General features: G+C 34.0%; 1 long non-coding RNA gene across 5 annotated transcripts in view; it reads right to left on the bottom strand.

Annotated features, from left to right (window-relative positions):
• LOC143408440 (uncharacterized) overlaps positions 1-23,970 on the bottom strand; it is a 71,825-nt gene extending 47,855 nt beyond the window's left edge. For all 5 annotated transcript variants that reach the window (XR_013092488.2, XR_013092486.2, XR_013092489.2 and 2 more), the window contains exon 1: positions 23,875-23,970. This is a non-coding gene — a long non-coding RNA (uncharacterized LOC143408440). The remainder of the gene's footprint in view (positions 1-23,874) is intronic.
• Between the last annotated feature and the right edge of the window lie 208 nt (positions 23,971-24,178).

The raw sequence follows: 24,178 nt of genomic DNA, 5'->3' as shown, positions 1-24,178 counted from the left end.
TCTTAAGAGTTTTTGTAAACCTGAATTCAAAAAGAATGATAAAAATCCTGGTATGATTTGGTGGTTCTAGATAAGTGACTTTATTTTCAGAAAATAACAGCACTACAGTATCAAGCACAAAAGATTTAATCAATAATTTTATTTCACATCATTGGTAATTGGAGTAAGTTCTAAACTTCTTTGAAATAAGACTTATAATGATGGAAGGATGTTAGTAGGCTTTTAAGTTTCTCTTTCCATAAAGATGGCTAATAAGGAGTATAAGATGTTCACCACTAAACAGTTAAAAATAAGATTTTTCTTCCATAAAATCTGACCTTTGGTGTATTGAATGATATAACTATGCACCTTTACACATGTAAAAAAAAAATATCTATTTGAAATATTACCTTTAAAATGTCCATTGTGAGAGTTTGGGAAGTGAAACACACACACACACACACACACACACACACACACACACACACGAGATTGTTGATGGGCTACATCTAAGAGAAAACATTGTTGCTGATGAAAAATGTTTTAAAGAGTAAGTCATTGGTCTTATCTCTGAGAAGATCAATTCCATTGAACCTAATTACTCAATATACTTTGGAATTGGAACCAGCTTCCTACTATAACCATCTAGATACCAATACAACATCCTGCCAGAACTGATTTTTGGAAGAAATAATTTGAACCAGAAACATTTAAGTAAGGAAAATGCACACCAGTCTGGCCTCCTTTGTGAATTGCTTAAAAGAACAGATTCTTGGCAGAATTGCCTACCTCCATTGCTCTTTACAGCAAGGATCAGTATCAGCCAATATTTCTTAATTTCTCCAAGATACTCAAAGGGTGGAAACATTATGAAGATAGGTCAACACCCTCATTGTCTCTAAATTTCTGGTTTCTAATATTTTGTGAAATGCCTGCTTTTAATTATCCACATCCCTATTGCCAAGTTAGCAGGTAAAATTACTTAACTCCCCAAGAATCACATGCAGACTCAAATCATTAAAAACTTTTCCTTTGGGAAAACATATATCATATTAAGGGACTTCTCTCAACTACCCCCATGCTAAAAACAGAATTACTCACCATCATCCTTGTAAGCAGTTGAAAGGCTACGACATTGAAACCATAAATAACATTGTAATTCTGCTCAGAGAAGTTGCAGGCAAAGGTGGACTACTACATGGAGATGGCCCCTGCAGAATCCTCTTACCTCAATGAACTGCTTTATCCATGAACAGCACCAGGCTAAAAGGGACTGTGAAGCCTAATCTCAAAAGAAATGTCTACTGGGTAATGATGCAGGCATCTGTGATTGACAAGTGCTGAAACTGTGCAGGAGAAAATCACACAGAGAAATACTACCTTTAAAAAAGACATTCTATAATAGAGGGAGGTCTGCTACCTGCCTTTGCCCTACCTTAGTGTAAAGTCTAGCTTCAAGGGAGAGAGCCTTAAACAACAGGGGATGACAGCTCAAAAGGCCTGACTGAGTAGCAAAGGGGAGAACAAGGCCATCTATCATTCCCAGGCTCTTCCTGTGAATACAGGTTGAACATTCCTTGTCTGAAATGCTTAATGTTGGAAGTGATTCAGACTTCAGAATTTGGAATATTTGTACATATATAATAAGATGTGTTGGAGACAGGACCCAAGTCTAAATACAAAATTCATTTATGTTTCATGTATACCTTGTACATACAGTCTGAAGGCCATTTTACACAATATTTTTTAGTGTGTTTGCATTTTTGGCTATGAATCATTGCTTGAGGTTGGGTGCGGGGTTTTTCATGTACAACATCAGGTGGATAATCAAAAAGTTTTGGATTTTGGAGCATTTCAGATTTTACATATGTAAATTAGTGCTTAACCTATACTGTACTTCAGATTCTCTGAAAATTGCATATTCATTCAAGCTAAGGATAAAGCCTTCATTTATATTAAGGCTGTATCTGGGAAAGGTTGATCAAATTACTAGTTGTATAAGCTTTATTTGAACTTACATAACCAGATTGCTTGCTTCCTAACATCTACTCAAAAGTCACAGAATTATGAAAGAAGAAGTTTTAAATAGAAGAAGGAAATAGAAAGAGTCATTTTTAACCAGAAAAAGTTTGCAAAACACAACCTTCCTGCCTGTTTTGAAGCTTGTAAGTTAGAGGGGAAAAAGCAGAATGTTAGGGTTTGGACCCAACAGGCTTGGGGAATAAAAGTCCAGGGAGGGAGGAGTGAATGTCATGGGTGTCTCTTTGTGCTAGTGGGCTAGCCGTAGCTAATGACTTCTGTTCTGCCCTCATTTATATCTTGGTATTTATGTTATGAGAAAAAATGTGCCCAAGAGTACCGTTTATTAATGAAATAGTTATTTTTCTTGGAATAGGATTTAGTAAAAATTCATGGTATTTTATATTTGCCCATGCCTATTTTGGAATCTGGCATCATTTATTCTGTTTCATAGGCTTTCTAAAATTACCCCCACCCCCAAACTCTTCCTCTCTCTCTCACACACATACTCTTTCCCAGTTGATCCAATTAAGGATATAGGAAAGAAATCATTGCCATTATTTATTTCTAAAATTCAGATACATGTATGCTTTGGAGGGTATGCTGTGGAGGTAAAAAAATAATATCTGGACCCTGTGCTTTCCATAATGTACCAGCTCTTATTAATTTTGACTGAATTCCCATTCTTTAAAATTGATAAACAATACAAAACTAAAAGAGATATGGATATATTTAGGTGTTTTGTAAAATTCAAACTCTTCCAGGATAGTTTCTACTTCTTTTAAATCCCTACCATTTACATCCCTAGACCTTCAGTGAATAAATTTCTTCTATGTTAAAAACATCTGGAGCAAAGTTTTTAATGTTCTTTGGATAACATTGTTTTGGAACTAAATCTGCTGTCAACTAGCTATGTGACTTTAACACATCTCTTCACTTCTCTAAATCTAATTCTTCATCTGGAAATTAAGGAGATTAAAGTAATGCACCCCCAGCTCCTCAGTGCAGACACAATTGTAATTTTATATGACTACTTTACATCATCAGTTTTGACTGAACGTGTTGGAGGTCTCAGAGCCACATTTCAAGGCTGTGTTTGACAGGAATTTTGCTAACAGATGTGGGGAGGGACAGCCTGTGGAATTCCTTGAGGTAATGTTATGTTATACCAAAAATATCTAGTAGGGTTTTATAGAAATGCCAGACATTTTAGTAGAAGCTTTGGAATTCTTGCAGAAATGTTTTACATAGGAGCTGTCATTTTTAATGTGAAAATTTTATTGTGATTTTACCATGGAATATTTTATCCTCTCAAACGTATTTTTAGAAACAAACTTGAGATAAAATCTTCCATAAGATAAAGAATCTTCATTATCAAGTGTGGAAATTTCCTTTCAACAGAGTATTACTATTCTAAAGTTTAAATATATGTGTAAGATTAATGAAATACTTTCCATTTTGAAGTAGGTAATTTATAAAAGGTGATTCACTTGACTATTTCACCATTCACAATGCTTAAGGTGGGTCTTACTGTCTTACAGTTTGGGCAGTATGCACTACTGCATCAGGTTGCTCTTGTCATTTTAAAATTTATGGTAAATACATTAATCAATTAGAAAACAGATTTCCAGGTTTGTTTTGCAGAGAGACACGAATACTTAATTGAAGTGACATGAAGACTTAGTGGTGTAACAGAAAGGTTAGCAGTCCCTGTGGTTCATATGAATACTCCATGACAAACTGATGATGTCCCAGCCAAAGATTCTCATCTAGCACGAATGGGCCAGTTAGCAGTGCACAGTGCAGCTGAGCCCCACATACAGATAGGATCTGGATGGCAGAGAGATGGACACCTTACTGACTCCTCAGAATGTGTCATGGTAACCTTGAGATAAAAAAAAAAATCAAAATAAGAAAAAGCAAACAAATGTAAAACCGTTTTACTTTCCAGTTCTAGTTCTTTCTAAACAAATGAAATCTTGGTGAGTCTGTTAATTGTAGACATCAACTTTACTGAGTCATGGGGTGCTGGGTGTTTGGTTAATCACTTTTACTGGCGGTGTCTAGGAGGGTGTTTTTGGATGAGATTGACAGTTGAATTGGTAGACTAAATAGAGCAGAAGGCCCTCCCCAGTGTGGGTTAGACTCATCTCATGAGAGGATGATCTGAATAGAATAAAAGGCTAGGTAAGAAAGATTTTTTCCTCTCTGCCTGTCTTTGAATTGAGATAGTCTTCTGCCTTTGGAGTTAGACTTGACCTTGAGCTTGAACTGAAACTCTTACGTAATTTCTTCTGCTTCTTAAACCTTCAAGCTTGAACCAGAACTATAACGTAGGCTCTTCTGGCTCTTCCTTCTAGTTCTTGGAATTCTGAACTTCTATTATCATGCAAGCCAATTTTGCATGGTAAATAAATATGTGTCTGTATGTCTGTCTCTCTATCTGTCCATCCATCTGTCTTTCCTATTGCTTCTGTTACTCCAGAGAACACTAATATACTCACCTGTAAGTAGTTGACTTACTAACAGAAATAAACTTATCTCTGCCATTTGCATTGGTGATGCCTGAAGGTGTTGCTTGGGTATATGAAATATTACTTATATTTCACCATGAAAAGATTAGTTTGAAACTTCAGTGACTTTTCCAATCTCCTATTGCAGTTTTCCTTGCCTCTAGTCCCTTTAAATCTCTCTTTTGGATTTCTGTCATTTAATGGTAAACTGGGCTTTCTGAAATCCAGATTATTTTCAAAACTCTTACAAGTATATAACTTTTCTTCTCTAAAATATTCATTGAGTCTTTATATCTTAAGTATATTACTGCAGGTGAAGGAAGTGAAAGAAGTGGTGAGAATCACAGCAGACCATAAAAAGAGACCATATATAGCTCTGCCATACTCCCAAAAGCATTATACAGATTTAATGCAATTCAAATCAAAATCCCAATGACATTCCTCATAGAAATAGAAAAAATAGTCATGAAATTCATCTGAATCTTTGAATCTTTGTTGAGTTTGTTCTATATAACCTAATTTCAATCTTAAGGGATTGAAAAAGCCTACTGTTCTAGGCTTTGATTAAAACATTGGTTCTAAACAACAACAATAATAACAGAACAAAATGGATAAAAAGATTGAGGGTAGGATAAGAGAATTGGAATCTATTCAAAGTTTCAAATGGAAATTCTGTAATTGAATAAATAAAAGGATGCTAAGAAAAAAGTTAACAAAGTTATGAATTAAAATGAAAAGTTATAACATACATATAATTGTAGTCACCAAAAGAAAAGAGAATGACACCAAAATTACATTACAAGAAATAATGGTATAGAATTTTTCAAAACGAATTTTAGACTTTGTGCTGCAGATTCAATAACTTTTCCAAACCACAAACCAGTTTATACAAACAAACAAATCTTATACTCATCCATATCAGACTAAAATTACTGAATACCAAGACAAACAGAAAATCTTAAAACCAGACAGGTTTAAAGAATAAATTACTTCCAAAGGGAAAAAATAAGGCAGATATTCATCTTTTCAATAGAAACAATGAGAGACAGAAAAGACTGAAATACCATTTTTAAGAATTAAAAAAATTGCCAAGCTAGATACTATACTTTATAAGACATATTCTTTTAAATTGAGAGTGAAGTAGAGAGATTTTCAGATAAATAATAAAAACTTTTCAGCTCCACATCTATAATAAATAATTATGAAGAGTGAATCTTTAAGCATAATTAAAATTATACCAGAAAGAAGCATAGTAGATCAACAAGAAATGAAGAGAATGGGGAATGGAAATAAGTGGGCACGTCTAAATGGAAATAGATTGCTTAAAGTGATAACCAGCTTATCATCCCAACAATAATAATATTTGTGTGTTTTAAAGTAAATGCAGAGTTAAAAGTCATTAGACTAGTGAAAAAGTTGAGTACAATAATAGCATTACAAATGCCAAAGGCTCTTGCATTGCCTTGATATTGATAAAGGTCTGAATTTCATGTCAACTCTAGTAAGCCAAGGATATTGAAAAAAATGCTAGGTATCAAGTAAAGCAAGGATGCACACTGAACAGCTCCTGTAGCAGTTAAAAGGCTAGTGATATAACCCCCAAACAACAGGACAATCTGATTTTGAAAATGGTTAAAGGACTTAAATAGAAATTTCTCTTAAAAAGTTATACAGATTGTCAATGACACATGCAAAGATGCTCAACATCATTAATCTTTAGGGAAATGTAAGCAAAGACCACAAGGTTTACTACTTCACTGTGATGAGATGGATATAACCAAAAGAGAAAACAAAAATAGAAACAAAATTATTGATGAGGATGTGGAGAAATTGAAACTCTTGAGTGTTGTTAGTGAAAATGAAAAAATGGTAAGCCACTGTGGAAAATAGCATCATGGTTCTTCAAAAAAAAAAAAAAAAAAAAAGAAATTAAACAGAATTAGTATGTAATCCAGCAATTCTACTTTGGGGTATATACTGAAGAGAAGTGAAAGTAAGAACTTGAATGAATATTTGTGCATCCATGTTCATTAACAACCGAAAGAAGAAAGCATCTCAAGTGGGTATTAATGAAGAAAAAAACAAAACGGTAAATATAGATACCAATGAGACACTATTTAACATTAAAAAGAAACTTTGATGACTGAATCCTGCAAGCAGTATGCTAAGTGAAACAGCAGCCATTAAAGAACAGAGACTACATTATATCCCCTTATATGAAATACCCAGAGCAGTTGCCAGTACAGGTGAAAATGGGTGTTACTGTGTTAATGGGCATGGAATTTCAGTTTGGGGAGATGAAAGAAAGTTCTGGAAATGAAAGCTAGTGCTGACTGCAAAACAATGTGAATATACTTAACGCGACTGAGCTATACACTAAAAATGGTTAAAATGGCAAATTTCTGCTTATACCTTGACACAATTTTTAAAAGAACCTTAACAACAACAAAATATAATAATAGAATGTATTACTAACAAACTAAAAAATGAAAAGAAAAGGAAAAATTAAAATAATTTTAAAAATATGTCAAGAGGTGAGAAGACACAAAGAACTGATGAAATAAGTTATAAGATAGTGAAGTGTTTCTAATAAATCCAAATTCATTAGCCAATAATCATTGTAAACATTAGATTAAAGATTAAAATAGCTATACTACTTCTTCCATGAGATGTGTTTTTAATGTAAGAACACAGTAGTTAAAATTAAAAGCAACATAGAGCTGTGTAACTACAACATTATCAGTCAAATATTTAAGGGAGTAGTTACCAGTAAATTTATTCAGTAGAAAGATATGCAAGGCCTAAATTTGTATACAACTTATCCTATGTGCTCAAAACTGATAAAAAACGGACAAAAGATTCACCATAGTAATTTGAGACTAAAATATGCCCGATTCAGTAAATGATGGATGAAACAGACAAAAATTAAGTATTGTTTAGGTCTAAGAATTTAAAACTATTTAATTAAACAATTTGGCATAATATATGGCATATATAATATGTATCTATATATACAGAAAACATGAACATATGATGTGTGTGTATAAAACTGCACTCAACAACTGCAAAATAAATTTTTTTTCAAGTGTGCATGTGCATGGAACATTTGCCCAAATAGGTTGACAAATGCTGAGACATAAATCAAGTCTCAAGAAACTTCAGAAAATTTGGAAATGAAATCAAGAGAAAATCTATATGGAAAAAAAAAAACACCTGTGGTTTAGCTGGAAATAAAAAACAATAACAAAAGCAGAAAGATAACTAATAAAATCCCTGAACTTTGAAGATTAAGCAATAATCTTCCAAGTAAGTATTTGTAAATAACCCATATGCCAAAGAAGAAATTATATAATTAGAAAATATTTTGAACTAAAACATAATGACAACATATTGGCATACAGAAATCTCTTAAATGTTGCTGGCCATGCACAGAGGAAGGAAGGCATAGCTATCAGTGGTATCATTCAGAAGCAAAGAAAATTCAGAAAAATCAATAAACTAAACTTCCATGTGAAGAAGTTGTAAAAAGAGCTAACTAAAATATGAGGAAAGAAATAATAAAAAGTAAAAATAAGAATCAATGAAACAGAAATTAACAGTTTAGGAAAATAAAGCCACAATTTGCTTGTTTGAAAATAGTATTAAAATTGTAGACTTTTAGAAAACTTACCACTGTTTTTTTTTTTTTTTTAAGAAAAAGAGGGTGCAGCTTATTGAAGAAAGTAAAATAAAGTAAAATAAGCTGTCTATACATACTTGAGAGACACAGGAAGTAAATTGAGATAGCAAAAACATTAAGTGACCACTGTCGTTTAACCTACTAAGCTGACATAAGATGAAAGATTAAATGTAAATTTCCTTATTATCTGTATCTATATTCTTTATTCTCCATCTTTTAAAACACCAAATCCAGGATTGGGATTGTAGCTCAGTGGCAGAGCGCTTGCCTAGCATGTGTGAGGCACTGGGTTCCATTCTCAGCACCACATATAAGTAAAAAACAAAATAAAGGTCCATTGACAATAAAAAAATAAATATTTTTTTAAAAAACACCAAATCCACAAATTAAAGTCTCCACTAAGAAAATTCCCAAACCCAAGGACTGCATTTGTGATTTTTTTCCCAAAAGTGTTGGTTACAGATATTACAATTACCACACAAACTCATTTTAGAATGGAAGTTTCCACACTTATTGAGTGATTTGATTTTATCTTCTCTTCCTTTTCTTTTTTCCCATCCTTCCTTCTTCCTTTCCTTCTTTCCTACAGCCCTCCCACCTTCCCTCCCTACCTCCCTTCCTTACTTCTTTCCTTCCCTTTTCCCTCTTATTTCCCTCCCTCCTCTCTCTCTCTCTTTGAAAAGGCATCTTGCTCTAACTGTCCTTGAACTCCTGGGCTCAAGTCATCCTCCTGACCCAATCTCCTGCACTTCTAGAACTACAGACACCCAAGTGCACGGCTTTTTCCAAACCTTTTTAATGTATAAGCATAAGTTCATGCCAAAATCATGGACATAGTTTTTATTCAAGGGGATAGGAACAAAAATATAAAACCAAATATCAGCAGAATTAATCTAATAATGCATAAAGCAGAATTTGTTCTACTATGATAATATTTGTAAATTGATCAATGTGATTCACATTAATTAAATAAAAGGGAAAACATGATTATCTGTTTAGATAGTATCAATATTGATTTTTCTGAGAAACCTCACAGCAAACTGATGATAGAGGGAGATTTCATTAAACTAATAAAGTTGTGTCCGTTGATTATTGTGTTCTAACAAATCATCTCAAAACTCATGTTCTAAATATATACATATATACATTTTTTTCTCTTTATATTCTGTTGGCTGGCTGATTTTGGATGGGTTTTATAATTAATGAATACAAAATGAAATACACAAATAATATTCTTTAAAGTAGTATCAATCATCTCAAATACCTAGGAATAAATCAAATGAAAGATGTGCCAAATCTCCACACAGAAAATTACTCTGTGAGTAATAAAATGTCCAAAAACCATTAAGAAATTAAATTATCTAACAAACATTGAATGAATGAAAACTAAGTAAACAAATTAAACAATGTACCATATGTATGGACTAGAGAACATATCACTTAAAGGTATAAACAATATTCACCCAAATAATACATGCACAATTATTTTCATCAAATTCCCTCCAGGTGTGTGTACGTGTGTGAGTATGTGTATAGATCAAAACTGTCTCTGGTATGTGGAAAGTCAAAGAACGAAGAATAGTAGACAATCTTTAAGAATGCATACTATATCTTTATAATAAAACTATCAAGTTTTATTATAAAGATATAGTAAAACTATGTGGCATTGACAGAATCAGACAAGTAATACAGTGAAAAATCAGTTAAAATCCAAAATGGCACATGCATATCAACAATCACACCATTTCTCACAAAAGTGTTAAAACAATTTAATGGTGAAAGGTTCACATTTCCTGTTATGATACTGGATAAGTTGAGTATCTGTTTGGAAAAAAAAAATAACCTTCAAATTTTCATTCAGTGAGGCTGGGTCAATTAGATATTCAAAGGGAAGAAAAATTGAGCTAAACTTTTTCTCACACCATATATAGGAGTTCATTATGGATGGATTGAAGATTACATGTAGACTGAAGATCTCAATGTGAAAGGCAAAATAATAAAGATTTCCTTTCACAACTGGAGACTGTTTCATGGTAAGAACATGGATGAGTTGCTTTATAAATTGATAGTAATAAGTCAGACATGATAGATTATATACTTGATGATTCCATTTATATAAAATCCCTTCCTCCTGCCAAAAGTAAAACTAATCAATGAGGCTGAATGTCACAACAATGGTTACCTTCGGTGGCTAATCATGCACCTTCTTTCTTATACACATATATTAGTTATGTTTATAGTATCATTTATAGTAGTACCAAATACATCCAATGCCTATGAATAAGTAAAATGGTAGATGTGAAAACTTCTCTTCAGAGACTTATGACATAAAAATTATTGAAATAAATGAAGAAAGGACAAATAAATGAATGACATGCCATTGTCATAAGATGGAAGACTCATTGTAAATACTATGTCTACCTTCTCAAAATAATAAATGTGGAGTAATCACAGTAAAGAGAAATTTCAGTATTAAACTTATGCCTTCTATATTTCAATAAAAAGTAGTACAGAAGATAAAATAAGACATAAAATTAATTGAAATCATTTTAAAAAGAAAAAAATAATACCAGTTCCAGCATATTCCTATTCTTTCACGTTGTAGAAGATGAGGATGTATGACTATCTAGCCATGGTGCTAATACATTCCATTGTTTGTGTCAAATTTCTCACCATTGTTTGTGTCAAATTTCTCACCTTCTCAAGTTGCATGAACACAGACGTTTTGGACCTTTATGCCTATTACATTCTGGGAAATGGCCTTACCATTCCTCAGTAATATTTTACAAGTGAACTCAGTGTGGGATGGATCACTGACCTGATATATATTTGTTTGGTAGTAGAACTGCTAAGAGTCTTCTGAATGACTATGGCTCACAATGCTCTGAATGAGTGATAAGTGTTCTGAGATCCATCAGAACATACTTCACTATCCCATGAAACACAACATAAAGGAAACTTAGAATAACGTTATCAAGTTATTCTACTGTTTCTCCTACAAATAAAATCTATGACCTATATTTAGAGAATTTATGAAGGTAAATTTTCTTAAGGTAGTCAAAAGATATTATGACTTTTACAATAACTTAATATTTGGCCATACTTTTGTTAAATATTTTATGGGGTTATTGAACAGAAAATGTGTGAGTATTTAAAGATAAATTAATCCAGTTTCTACTTCATAAAGGGTTCCTCTGACATGCAGGTTTTTAAATGCTGTTTAAACACCTTCAGAAACAGGAAGCTTATTATTTTATAGATCAGTTTATTAAATTTTATTAAATTATAAGAAGACTCTAATGTGGATATAAAAATCTGGTTTTTGATAGTTTATGTCTATTGATCTTCCTTATATGAATAAAAAGAATACAATTAGAATTTTAAGAAAAGTTACATGTATTTTTAGTTGTTTACAGTGTTTTTTTATCCTTTATATATTTATCCTTTAAATAAAATCAGATTAAAAAAACATGTAGTGTATTCTTAACTACACACACACATATGTGTATATGTAGATACATATGCAAAATTCCTGAAGCAAAAAGTCAATATTTTGATTTTTCATAAATAGTTAATCAAGACTTTCTTTACACTTGTATTTATCATCCAAAAATAAATCATCATCAACTCAGTTACTAATGTTAGAAATTCTTGAATCTTTTCCTGTAACTTTCCATATCAAATGTATCATCAAATTCTGTAGGCTATTTCTAATCGGTTTGGCTGACTGTACTTTGGATCCCCACATGCCATTATTCACTAAGAACTAGTTTTAAAATTATAAGATCATGACATTTTGCACCCTCTAAGAAAGCCCATCATCAGTTGATATTCGGGCCATTATGTAATTCCTTGAGAGCTGCATGATCATATTGATTTTCTAATGAACAGATCATGACAGTAGTAATGGGACATCACTTCTGAGCTTGGGTTGCCAAAGACTGTGACTTCAATTTTATTTCCTCTCTCTCTCTTTCTTCTCCATATGTTCTCTGATGAAACAATCTGCCATGCTGTGAATCGCTTTATGCAGAGGTCCAGGCAGCAGAAAACTGAGTATGACCTTCAGCCAACACTCAGTGTGACAGTCCACAAGGAACTGAACCCTGCTAACAAAAGTAAGTGAGCTTGGAAATGGACCTCACTCAAGTCCAGTCGTGAGATAGCTACACCCTTAGTGAATGCTTTGATTACAGCATTGTGAAAAACCTGAGTGAGTGTCTTCCGTTGACTTCAACTGCATTCCTGAATGACAGAAATTGTGAGGTGATAAATGTTGTTAGGTATCTACATTTTGAACTCATTGTTTAAGCAGAAGTAGAAAGTTAATACACACTGCTTTTGCTTAAAACCTTCCGGTCACATTCAGGACAAAGCAGCTGCTCATGAAGTCAACAACCTATTACTTTATTACTTCTGATCTGTTCTCCCTCATGATTCTATTTATCAGACTAGACTTCTTTCAGTTTTGGAACAAGTGAAGCTCTTGTCCATGTGAGTTTTAGTTCATGGTATGAACTCTCAGTGGAATGATTTTTTTTAAAAATTCTAATTTGTTATATACGACAGCAGAATGCATTACAATTCATGTTATACATATAGAACATAATTTTTCATATCTCTGGTTGTACACAAAGTAGAGTCACACCATTCGTGTCTTTATAAATGTACTTAGGGTAATGAGGTCCATCTCATTCCACCATCTTTCCTACTTCCATGCCCCCTCCCTTTCCCTCCCTTACCTTTGCTCTACCTAGAGTTTGTCTAATTCTCCCATGCTCTCCCCCAACCCCATTATGAATCAGCATCTTTATATCAGAGAAAACATTCGGCATTTGGTTTTTTGGGATTGGTTTACTTCACTTAGCATTATATTCTCCAACGCCATCCATTTACCTGCAAATGACATGATATTATTATCTTTTAATGCTGAATAGTATTTCATTGCATATATGTACCACATTTTCTTTACCCATTCATCAATTGATGGGTATCTAGTTTGGTTCCACAGTTGAGCTATTGCGAATTGTGCTGCTATAAGCATTGATGTGGCTGTGTCCCTGTAGTATGCTGTTTTTAAGTCCTTTGGTTATATACAGAGGAGTGGGATAGCTGGGTCAAATGGTGGTTCCATTCCAAGTTTTCTAAGGCATCTTCATACTGCTTTCCATATTGGCTGCACCATTTTGCAGTCCCACCAGCAGTGTATAAGTGTGCCTTTTCCCCCACATCCATGCCAACACTATTGTTGTTTGTATTCTTAGTAGCTGCCATTCTTACTGGAATCAAAGGCATTTCTGTATATCAGTGACAAATCCTCTGAAAGGAAAATGAGAAGATTTACAATAGACTAAAAAAAATACTTAACAAAAGAAGTGAAAAACCTCTACAATGAAAAATACAGAACTCTAAAGAAAGAAATTAAAGAAGACAGTAGAAGATGGAAAGATCTATTTTGTTCTTGGATAGGTAGAATGAAGACTGTCAAAATGACCATACTACCAAGAGCACTATCAGATTTAATGCAATTTCAATCAAAATCCCAATGACATTCCTCATAGAAAAAGAAAAAGAAGTGATGGAATTCATCTGGAAAAATAAGAGTCCCAGAATAGCTAAAGCAATCCTTAGCAAGAAGAGTAAAGCAGGTGGCATCACTTAAACTATACTACAGAACAATAGTAACAAAACAGCATGGTATTGGCACCAAAATAAAATTGTAGACCAAGGGTATAGTATAGAGGACACAGAGACTAACCTACATAAATACAGTTATCTTATATTAGACAAAGGCACCAAAAACAAACATTGTAGAAAAGATAGCCTCTTCAACAAATTCCAGTTCTGGGAGAACTGGAAATCCATGTGCGACAAAATGAAATTAAAACCCTATCTCTTACCATGCACAAAACTCAACTCATAGTGGATTAAGGACCTAGGAATTAAACCAGAGACTCTGTGTTTAATAGAATAAAAATTAGGCCCTAATCTCCATCATGTCGGATTAGACCCTAACTTCCTTAGTAAGACTCTTATATCTCAAGAGTTAAAAATCAAGAATCATTAAATTGGATGATTCAAACTGAAAAGCTTCTTCTCAGCAAAAGGAATAATCTGTGAGGTGAATAGACAGCCCACATTTTGGAGGCATGCTTTTGTTCCCTCTCTTCGCAGAGCTGGCCTCTTGAAGACTTTGGTCTTTCTGGATCTTCTATATCATAAATCTCCCTTCAGGCTACATCAGGAACTTTAGCCTTATCTTATGTTCAGAACACTTTTCTAACTTCACATAATTTCCATTGTTAGACTGTTTTCTTTCCTTTTTTTTTTTTTTTTTTTTTTGGCATGCCTCCCTTACAGCACGGTTCCTGGTGCTGGCCAGGTCTCTAGCCAAGGTCTGGAGCACCAGGATCCAGCGCATTCTGATGTGTTATGCTACCAACAACATTGGATTGTACTGCTTACGACCTCTTATAAGTAAACACACTTGTCATCACATTTTCTTTGCAGTTTTAGAGGATGGAATTTGAACAGAAAAAATACTTCATCTACTACTTAGAATAAAGAGCAATAAAGAGGTACAACAAAGAAAATATTGATGTCAGATGTTAGCACTTCAATTCCTGCGAACAGACACTTAGTTTGTTCACATTTTTATGTTGTTTTAATATAACTTTTATTTTCTTCTAGACTACATTGTGAAGAAGCAAAAAAAAATAAAAATAAAAAAGGAAATTTAATGATTTTAATGTGAAATATACAACACAATTAAAAATTTTAAAGTTATTCAAAAGATTTAATTGGATTTTTAGCTAAAAATGAAAACATTAATTCCTCTCTAATTATCCATTATATCCAGATTAAGTGACACTGGAATCCATTTAAAATGTATCAGTATGAATGTTCAAAGTTTTTTCTTCATAGTCATATATTAAGAGCAGAATCATGTGAGATGAGTAATTATTGAGATAAAATACCAGGAAGTGGTCATGCTTTAGGATTGCATCACCATGGTTTCTTTATCAGTTGCGAAGAATCCAAAGACCAAGAACATTTCATATCAAAAACATTAAAAACCAAGAGCCTACGTGGTAGGTTATAGTATAAGAACATACAGAAATTCTTTAAAGTCAAAGGATGTGTAGGTTTCTTTTCCAATGAAAACAAATAGCATTAAAAAAGATTATATCACTTACGTGTTATTTCATATTGAATACCAAAAAACCCAGTGCCTCTTTCAATGTGACTTATTAATGTGATTCAAAGTATGAAATGAATTGGTCAATTTTAATGGTCCAGTTTTATGAATGGCTCTCCAAACTACATGAAAAGACAAGCAGTCCTTCCTTTTCTTTGTAAATATTCAAGCTTTCCTTCTTTATTCCTTCTGCTACTTGCCTCAGGGTCATTTCATGCTTAAAAGCTTTGGATTGATTTCTGTGATCATTGGTGCTTCCACTTGCCATCTGTTGGTTGAGATATTTATATATTTGGAAACACAGAAAAGGAAGCATAGAGAAATTGGGGAAGTTTGAATAGATAGGACATGGTGGATTTCAAACACTTTATATGAACAATTATTGATTCATAATATGTGGAAATTTACAATAAAATTTTCAAGACCATTTAATGGCTGAAAAAGACTGAAGCCAAGGGAAAAATAGGTTTTGGTAACACTGGATATAAGATGTGTTAAGAATGTTAGCATATACTGGGAATTTTCAAAGTAGACACTTAGAAAAACAGTGCTTACAATATTCAAAAACTGTTAACTTGTCAAAGAGGTTATGATTGGAAGAGGAAAACATTTTCATTAAGTTTGAGTGAAAAAAAATGGTGACCCTCTTTTGCCTCTTGATCAGTTTATTGTTGCTCTGAGAGCACAGGGAACTATTTAATGAGGTATAAAAATCCACCTAGGTTGAGGGAATTCAGTAAGACTAACTTTGTACAAATACTAAGGCTTAATTGCGAATCGTGTAAAGTAATACTTTACAAAGCAAATTGAGAATAAGCATCTCAAAAAAAGTGAAAGTATGTTTCTAGGGTTTAAATTCCAAGATAATAAACTTGAACTTTTTTATTTCATAAATTACTTTTTGAGTTTTTAAGATACAACCCACCCCCACCCACCCCCGCCCCAGAAAACACACATGTGCAACTGAACAACCAGAGAAAAACATTACTCATTTGTTTGTATGCCTGGATTTCTTGGCAATCTTCTCCCTTTTCCTTCCATGACTGATTCTTAGGTTTTGCCTTTTTTTTTATACTCACTTCCCCTTGGGTTGTCCTGTGATCATGTGCCTCCTTATGGTGGAGCTTGGCCAATGTCAACCATTGTTCCCATGATGTTTACTACCTCTATGAAATCAGGCTGCCTCTGGACTGTGCTTCCAAGAATTCTCTTCCCACAGCATTAACTGCTCCCATAAAGAATATATTTGCCTAATGTGCAATCTGTGGAGTTGGAGCTTATGACCCAGGGAGAACCCTGACACCAGCAAAAGCATAGGCAATGAAAAGGAAGGGACTTAAGACGTCATAAACAATACCCAATGTGGAGGGTTTGCTCACACTCTCTCCTGGGTCCCCTAAAGGAATTAGGTCAATGATTTTTATTTGCTTAAAGTTTGATCCTCAGAAGAGGAGAATCAGAAAATAACTATGAGAAATTACAACAGAGGAGGATGTTACAGAATACATGGTTTATTTTTCTATTACCCTAGTTTTGAATTAAGAACTCAGGTAATGAGGACAAGAACAAACATACTTGATGACTTTGCCTGAAATTTTTATATGTGCAATATAAAATTTGAATTAAGTTAGTTTTTTACTATACTTACAAATTGGAAAGATTGTTTATAAATATGAGTATGTATATATGTATACATATGAATATTTTTACTAACATTTTTCTTGAAGTACTTTTTTTGTGTACTTATACAGCAGGATCAAGATAGTTTTAGGGCTTTAGTAGACTTCACTCTGTATAATAAATAATAGACATACCATTATGGAACTCATTTAATAAAATTACTATATAAATATGTTAGACTATATAAGTCATGAAATGACTGATTTGACATAAATTTAGGTTGTATATGTATTAAATGATATATTTATGATTTCAATTTTGTAATATTATTTAGTATTAAATACTATTATGAAAACAATATGATCAAATCTGTTTTTCACTCCAGGTTTACTTAGTCAATTTTGCACATGATAGAATATTAATCTGAAGTTTCTATTTTTCACTTTTTTAGGGGGGGGGTGCTTCTAAGCCAGCTAAGAATATCAGATGCTCTCTAAAAGAATATCTAGTTTTCATTTATTTTTTAAATGTTTCTAATATAATTATCTTAACTGATTAACATATTATAAGGATATACTTTTTAGGTTTCTTTCAGAAGTTAGGTGAATATCTCATTATTGTCAATGCAAATTGCTAAATCTTCATGTGCCTTGTAGACCCTGCCTGCCAGACCCAGTATTGGATCTATAACCCTCTCTTTTTATTCTGCTCCTAGCCCACTACCTCCCACCAGGAGCTATTAGGGCAGGAACACTCCACATTCCTTTCCATGTCAGAGTCTTGTAAGAATTACCCATCTTAATCTATTTTGAAAAAAAAAAAAGATTTAAAAAATATGTATGGTGCCAAAAGTCAAATAGTTGTTTTAGTGTTTGTAATAAAAAGAACTTTTAAAATTTATGAAAATCGGAATTTCTCTGCTACAACCTTGGTTCCCAATAATTCCCATTTCCCAGATGTAGTCACTTCCATGTATTCTAGCTGTTCTTCCTAATACCATCTTTCATACCCCTATACAACATGTTTATACTACTATTTTTTGAGTTTTTATCTACAGTAATATTATTTACTTCCTAATATGGAAAATAGATCCTCCAATTCACTCTGTCTTCCAAACACAGACAAACATTTTACCCCCAACCCTTATCCCACCATAACTGTATAATAATCTGAAAAGTCCAAAATTAATCATTATATGTTTATTCAAATATTATTTTCACATGAGTCATAGATTTATTTTTTTTAGTTTTTTTTAATTCTCTTGCTTGTTTTATTTGTCTAGTTTTGCATGTGTCTATTACTAGTTTCTCCCAAATTCTTATAAGTATAAAGCTCCAAATAATGTGTTCAAATATATCAAAGAGACTTTAAAAAAAAATAACTTGAGTCCTAGAGCCTGCTCTCTTACTGTTCTAATCTGATTGATTGGCTTTGGATCTACTGGACATTTTTCATCCTTCACCATACACAAAACAGGTACTAATGGTCTTAAGCTGTTTTCACTGGAGGCTGAGGTCGGGGATAAGGGATACATTTGTGACTCAGTTGGGGCAGTGGGAACCAAGGGTGCTGACATAGGCTGGAAAGAGAAAGTCATGCATTCTACCAAAGTAGGTCATGAGACCCTGTAGGAATTAGTAGGCATCTTTGTTCCTCTGAGGCAAGACCTGGAATGAGCTGTTTTCTGCTAGAATTAGGTCTCAGGATTGGTATGAAAGCTTTGTATCCTTTTAAATTTTTTCTTAATATTCCACAGTTCTTTTCCAAATCAAGTCCAGACAAAGAAATAACAATGTATAGAAAATAGCTTTTGAGATGCATTAATTTATGAACACTTGCTCTGCAATGTTAATGGAAATAACCTTGAATATTTCGGTAGCTGCAATAAATGAATGGAGAAAACTATTCAGGGGATTCTAAATTGTTGATATTTTTTTGAAATATTTTATTGTTTAATTGTAGTTGGAAATAATACCTTTATTTAATTTATTTATTTATTTTTTCATGTGGTGCTGAGGATCAAACCCAGGGCTTCACACGTGCTAGGGGAGCTCTCTGCCTCTGAGCCACAACCCCAGCCTTATACCTTGCTTTTTAATTTAAGCTAATGAAAATATTAAAAAGTGTAATCAGTGAGGTGTGAATATGAAGATTACTCAGTTTATTTTATGCCCAATTATTTTAGTCAGCTTTTTAATTTTTTTTGCAGCTGTGACCAAGGGGTCTGACCAGAACACCTGCAGAGGAGAAAAAGTTTATTCAGAGCTGAAGCTGAGGCAGGAAGAGTGTGGCAGAGGGAAGCTGCTCACATGATGATTAGGAAGCAGAGAGATAGACTCCACTTGCCAGATACAAGTATATACTTCAAAGCCACACCCTCAATGCCCACCTCCTCCAGCCATAACCTACCCACTTTCAATTACCATTCAATTAATCCCACCAACTGATTAATTCCAAATCATTTCTCCTCAAAACCTTCTTGCATTGTCTCACACATGCAATTTTGAGGGACACCTCACATCCAAACCATAACATCAATAGAAATATGTTCCTTTTTTTCCCAGTAAATAACATAGTGGGTAGTTATTTTGAATTTCAAACAAAGAAACTTATTATTGAAATTGTTGTTTGGAAGATAAGTGTGCCTTTTTTCTTCCTCACTGTTGTTTTGTTATGTTTTTAGAAAGAAAGGCTGAAATTAGTACCAATATCCGGAAAGCTCACAAAGTTGCTTAGGTTTATGAAGAAGGACTTTATCTAAGACTTGTGACCCACTGTTTTAATGCATCTTGCTTTACCCTGAAAGGCACCTCCTTTGTTAGAAAGCTCGTCCTTTCAACAAAGGAAACTCACTCGCTGGTAATCTAATCTTTGAAAAAAAAAAAAAAAAAAAAAAAGCCTGGCTTTTTCTGGCAACATAAAAGAGAAAAACAATATTGGGGGGAAAAAGGGAAAAGAAAAGAAAACAATTGTTGAAACTACAAGCTGGAAAGGAAGGCGAAAGAACTCCTTGAAAATAATTAGTACCCAGGCAGTTTCAGCTGTTAAAATGCTTGGTACTGGGTGAAAGAACTTGAGTATTGTGGCATCCTGTCACCAGCTCCAAGTAGGGATCAGCCCAGAGTTCACCAACGGGAGGAAGCAAGTCACAAAGATTTTGCTCTTTGAAGATATTTTTGTTTTTTGCCAATGAAAGGATGAATTATTTGCTTTTTTTTTTGTAGGACTATTATATTTTTAGAAATAAGCAAAACACCACAACATTTTTTATTGCTCTGGAATAGAGCATGCTGCATTTTTTCAGTGGGATGTTATCATGATGTTAAGGATCTGATTGGCTTGTTGTTGTTTTTCCTATTGTTGCTGAGTGTCATGTTGACGACTTTAACAGCCAGATGTGTCAGGGAGTGATGTGGGAAAGACTAGTCACAATAAACATACACAGCTGACTTTTAAAATATTTCCTGATTGTTATCAATATAAAGTTCATACTTTTCCATGTGGTGTTTCTTAACTGATATTTTTCTGTTGTTTACTCTGAAGTGGTACATTAGGCAGCTTAGGCTAATAAAGTAATAAAATAGGTAACATTTTAGGCAATAAAATACCATAGACTTGGGATGTAAACAACAAAAATGTATTCTCGCACTTCTGGAAGCCAGAAGTCCAAGATCAATGTTCAGCTGAGCTTATGGTGAGGGACTTTTCTCAGCTCACAGATGGCTGCCATCCTGCTGTAGGTTTATATGACTTTTGTGTGCCTGTAGAGAGAGAAGTCTTTCTGTTCCTCTCCTTATAGGGTCACCAGTCATACTGGGCCCCCTCCTTATCATGTCATTTAACCTTAGTTAATTGCCTCCTGAAAACCTTACCTCCAAATACAAGCACACGGAAGGTTAGAGCTTTGGGATATAAACTTTAGGGACATACAATTCAGTCCACTACAAAAAGTTTACAGTGTCAGTATCATAATAGAGGCAAAGTCAAAAAAAAATGTTTTAATCTACTGCATAGTATTTTGAGTTTATATTAAGGAGGGAGGGAGGGAGAGAAGAAGGGAGGGAGAGAGGGAGTGAGGGAGGGAGGGAAGAAGGGAGAGAGATTGAGAATTTTGCCAGTGATAGATATGAAATGGAATCTCTTTCTTCATAATACCTTATTATAAAATCTGAAAGCAATTTCTAAAGGGCATATCTGAGCTTGCATCTTGCAGCTATTATTAACAGCTCACATTTTGGTTATGTTTACTGTTTTTCCATATACTTCCAGGTCAAATATTTTGTGTGAACCTTGCAATGTTCTTGTGATAGGAACCCTGTCATTAGATGTTGGCTGGGAATCTGGGTCATAGTACAGTGGAGAGAGCAATAAGTACACTGAAATGAGAAGATCGGAAGAGAAGTTAGTGTTTCTGGAGTGGGGAGGGTGCATTAAATTAGTGATTTTCGATATGAGATCCTCTCTCTAAAATGAGAGTATTGAATTGGATGAGACCCTAAGATTGCTCCTGTCTTTTAAAGTCTGTGATGCTATGAAATACAAAGAAAATGGAGAGATACACTATCAATCAATAGTGAATAAATAAATTTTGTAGGTTTAGAGCCCCGTTTGCCTGACATGCAGCTAATGGAACTTTCCAGAAATATTAAAGTTTTAGTGTCAAAGAAATTCATGCTAATCCTGTTGACAGCATTAGAATCTTACATTTGAGTTATTTCAATGTTAAAAACACAGGGCGGGAAAATCTCCCTTTAAGGTTTTGTAGGAGAAAATACCTGTTTGATGTCCTAAAAAGAGAACTGTGCTTGTCCTTAGAAAAGAGAGAAAAAGTGATGACTGCAGATGTCTAAGAGGGTGGTTATAAATTCAGAAAGTTGTAAACAAGAGTTGTGATGGGAATAAAACCCAATGCCCTTATAGGGAAGCCCAGACATGCAAAGATTTGTACGTGCGCCTTGCCTTACGGTTTGGTTTGGTTTTCTTCAGAAGCCTGTGGTGGTGCTAAGGGTTTGCCTGTAAAATGAGACATGAATGATGTCTGGCAGATCTGAAGCACCAAGAGTGATCTGAGAGCTCTTGTGTTTACACTTGCACAAAGATGGTTGTAAGCAGATCTTTTCTAAACAAGACAGAGCAATTTAGAAGGATTAGGAGACCTGAACTTATCGAAGTGTGTACCACAGTGTTCTTCCTTTCTAAAGCTTTGTGAAATTAAGCCCCTTAAGCTGATAAACCTAGAACAAAGGGATTTTGAAAGTTCCTTTTAAGGAATTTACTCCCTGTGGGATCTTGTTGCTTGTGACTTGAGTTTATAATGTCACTTCTTTTGTTCCGCGGGTCTAATCCATTTTGGTTATTTTCCATGTAGTAGCAAATGGTTTCAATGAGGTGGCTCCCTGAGGCTGGGTGAGAGGGCATATGGGTTTTCAGCTTTATTTTTTGTTTACATATGTTTAGAATATGATGAAAAATGTTCTTCAATTGCAATTCATCTCTGTTTTGTCGCCATTCCAAAATAAATTTAATTTAGGGGAAATCGGAATACAATGCTTACTCACTTTTGATTTATGTTAGAATAAAACTATGTGTTCATGCTTTCCTCTAATGGTGTCCTGGGAGTTCATGTCTGAAGGTTGTTTTCAGGTGAAACCACATCATCATTAGTCCTCTGGCTACTGCCCTGATCTAATATTCTCCAAATCTCACATTCACTCCATGTTAAGGAAATGTTTTACCATGACACCTTTTGCTGTATAGGATAAATACAGGTGTTTTGATACATTAATCGCAATGCAACCCAGGGGATACTCATTAGCCTGTGACTAAGCTGTACATCCAAATGGTTATATCACTGAGAATTTCACAGTAAGAAAGAATACTGCTCAAAGCATTATTATTCCCACTATTACGCAAAATTATAAGGCACTGATAATTTTTTAAAGTCATTATTATTGTTGTTGTTATTCTTTTGAGACAGGGTCTCACTATGCTGCTCAGACTGGCCTCAAATTCTTGGGTTCAAGCTACCTTCTTCCTCAGACTCCCAAATAGCTGGATCTACAGATATATGTCACCTTGCCTGGCTTAGAGCATTACTATGTACAAAGAAATAAGACTAATTAGCAGATTGTGAAGGGAAATTTATATATACAAATACTATACATTTTATTAACTGCATAATTGTATTCATATAACACATAGATTAAATTATAAGAGTTAGACACAGTCCTTGGTTTATCAAGGACTTTCTAAATGAAAGTATTATTTATAGTCTAGGTTAGGGGTTTATAATACAGCTACATAGTTCCTTAATTTCATTAAGCCAGGAGTAAATATGCAGTGTGCTTTTTCATATGATTACTTTTTCAGAATGCAAATCTAAGATGATATAAATTTATAGCCAAGATATTACTTACTGCCTAATAGCTTTCCTTCTCTCTCTTTCCTTGATTAAGTCTTGGATGCCTGTGTTAATCATTTTCTCTCACTATAATAAATAACTGAGGTAATCAACTGATAATGAGAGAAGGTGTACTTTGGCTCACCGTTTTGGTTTACAGTCAGTTGGCCGGTTGCTTTTAAGCCTGTGGAGAAGCAGCATGTCTTGGTGGGGAGAGCAGTAAAAGAGAGAAAGAGTCTGGGTCTCATTACCCACTCCAAGGAGATGCCCTCATTTCAACCATCATTTCAACCTTCTCTATCAAGAAAACAGTTCAATTTAAAAAAAGAAAAAAAAAAAGTGGTTTGGGGTGGAGTGTTAGGTCAGAAAATAAAGAATTCGTAGAATATTTCCCCACCCAGAAAGCACGATTAGAAACATTCCAAAAGACACATTTCAACTAGTGGATCAGGATCTATCTACAGACCTTAGAGCTGTGGGTGTTGAACTGGACATGGAACTGGCTGGTCTGTCGCTCTTGTTGGTGGTACCACTCTGCCATGCTGCTTTTGTCAGATTTTGCTGCTTAGAAATCAGCACTAGGCAGTTTGTCAAAATTTCTGGAAGATAAGGAATGTAGTTGTGCCGCCAACAAGGACTTTAGGTCACATGTTCTGTCACCACATGTCCCCATAAATCTCAGGGCTTTGATCAGATGACTCATAAAACTACAAATTTAACTCTGTATTAAACCCAACGTGATAAGGTTAGGGCGATTCATTTCAGAACCT

The sequence above is a fragment of the Callospermophilus lateralis genome, chromosome 10, assembly GCF_048772815.1.
Source record: "Callospermophilus lateralis isolate mCalLat2 chromosome 10, mCalLat2.hap1, whole genome shotgun sequence".
NCBI classification, from domain to species: Eukaryota; Metazoa; Chordata; class Mammalia; order Rodentia; family Sciuridae; genus Callospermophilus; species Callospermophilus lateralis.
The sequence above is the reverse complement of the archived record's forward strand: the minus strand, read 5'-3'. Positions and strand labels throughout refer to the sequence as shown.